The sequence below is a fragment of the Pinus tabuliformis genome, chromosome 8, assembly GCF_031772625.1.
Source record: "Pinus tabuliformis cultivar Carrire ecotype Pingquan chromosome 8, CPIR1, whole genome shotgun sequence".
In the NCBI taxonomy this organism is placed as follows: Eukaryota; Viridiplantae; Streptophyta; class Pinopsida; order Pinales; family Pinaceae; genus Pinus; species Pinus tabuliformis.
In genome coordinates this window covers 1,848,683,687-1,848,686,085 of record NC_142294.1, presented here as the reverse complement: position 1 = coordinate 1,848,686,085, position 2,399 = coordinate 1,848,683,687, and positions in this window count along the sequence as shown.

Sequence of the window (2,399 nt, the reverse complement as noted above, 5' to 3'; positions counted from 1 at the left end):
TCGGCCAAAAATTTCAAGGTCAGAACGTCGGAAAATTCGATTCCAGTCCCAACAATTCAAAATTATTGGAGATACTCTTTATCGCCGTGGGACAGACTCTGTTTTTCGACGTTGCTTAACTCATGAGGAAGCTGAAAGTGTTCTAAATGACTGCCACTCTGGAGCGTGTGGTGGTCATATGTCTGGGTATGCCACAGCCCAAAAGATATTGCGCGCTGGCTACTTCTGGCCGTCTTTATTTAAAGATTGTATGACGGCGGTTCGAAAATGCCACAACTGCCAGATTTTTTATCGTAAGATGCGCGCTCCACCTCCTCCTCTCCACCCTATAATTGCCATTGGTCCTTTTGCCAAATGGGGTATTGATTTTATTACATGTAACCCTCACTCGGCCGGGGGGCATGCGTATATCATCCTTGCGGTAGATTATTTTACTAAGTGGGCCGAGGCGATGCCTACATTCGAGGCAGACGGCAAGACAGCTGCAATTTTCGTGTTCAATCATATAATTGCTAGGTTTGGTGTCCCGCAAGCGATAATCACTTATCATGGGCGTCATTTTCGAAACGTTATGATGACCAAACTTACAGGCCAGCTTGGTTTACGTCATGATAGTTCAACCCCTTATTATCCACAAGCGAATGGTCTGGTTGAGTCCATCAACAAAGTTTTAGTTATCATGATCTGACAAATCATTGGGATTCATCGGTCGAATTGGCACAACATGCTATTTTCAGCGCTTTGGGTGTACCAAACTTCAGTAAAAACATCAACAGGGTTCACTCCTTTCCAACTAGTCTATGGTTTGGAAGCCGTGTTACCCATTGAATGTGAAATCCTGTCACTGCAAATGGCCATCGAGTTACTTCTAGCCACTTCTGAAGAGGAAAAGCGTTTGTTATACTTGGCTCAATTAGATGAGAATCGACGTGATGCTGCATTGGTGATTGAGACTCACGCAAAATGGATGAAAGCTCAGTATGATCGAAATGTGACCCCTCGAAATTTTTCGGAAGGAGATATAGTCTTAGTTTATGATCAAGCTAATGATAAATTAGGCGCTGGAAAATTCATTCCTATGTGGCATGGTCCCTATGTTGTCAAGCGAAAGCTAGCCAAAGGGGCTTATGAATTGGTAGACTTTGATGGGGACTCTTTGGGTAAACCCAGAAATGGCCTTTATTTGAAGAGGTATTATGCTTAAAAGAATGGGTATGGAGATTTTTAGTTAGGATAGTTTTTCTTTCTAGCTGGTGTGTTTTAGTTTAAACAATGTGCTTAGCTTAGAGAGTGTTTTTTCGTCATTATTCCTGCTTATCTTGGTTTTACTCTTGATATTGCAGATGTTGATGCCTCTCCAAACATACATTGGTTTCGCTGATGGTGCTTGTCGTAATACACAGAACATCTCTTCCACAGCTTGGGTTATCTATTCGCCCTCTGACGAGTTAGTATCTATGCATGGGGTAAGCCTCGGTCAAACAACGAACAACATTGCCGAGTACAGTGCAGTGATTGAGTTATTGTCTGAATCTATTTCATTTGGGATTCGGAGTTTGATAGTGAGGTTAGATTCTGAACTCGTTGTATTATAGCTTAATAGAGTGTATGCCATTAGAAATCTAGTGTTACTAAGATTATTTTTGAGAGTGTGTCTGTTGGAACGTGAATTTGATTATATTGAATATCAGCATATTCCAAGGTCTTTAAATACATTAGTAGATGCAATTTCTTCTCGAATGTTAAATAGACATTTGCAATAATCATACATGTAAATTTAAAATCATTCCATAACATGATTAACAAGATAAGCCAGTAATAGTGATATATATATATAGGAGTGTGTCAAAAAATACATCGTCTTCGATCATAGGTTGAAAAACACCTTATGATCGAGAAAAATGATAAGTACAAAAAACAAAAATGTCACATGTGCCCACAATAGGCGATCATCCTATCACTGGTGATGATCTCTATAAGAAACCACTGCATGGGCCACCTTGCAAAGGAACCTCCTAAAAGGTCCCGGGACTCCAATCACATAGCACTGAAGTCGACGAGGAATGTCGTCTATAGTGGTCTCAGAAATATCTCCTGTCAAGCGCTCGAGATGACCCTCCAACTCAGCCAAAACCTCTGTTGATTCGTCCTGTGGGGCTGGTGCGGGTGCAACTGGTTGCCTCCTCTCGAAAGGCCGGAGAGCGGCTGGTTGCTGTGGACCCACATCTGCATTTTAAAAGTTTTACTATCAGTTTTGAGACGATGGAAAAATAACAAAAAAAAATTAAAATAAGGAAAATGTTGGAAAGGATTTTACCTGACTCGTCCCACTGCTCTCCTAGTGGAAGAACCATGTCTGGGTCACCACGAAAATCTATCCCAGCGTAAGGGAAGTCCTG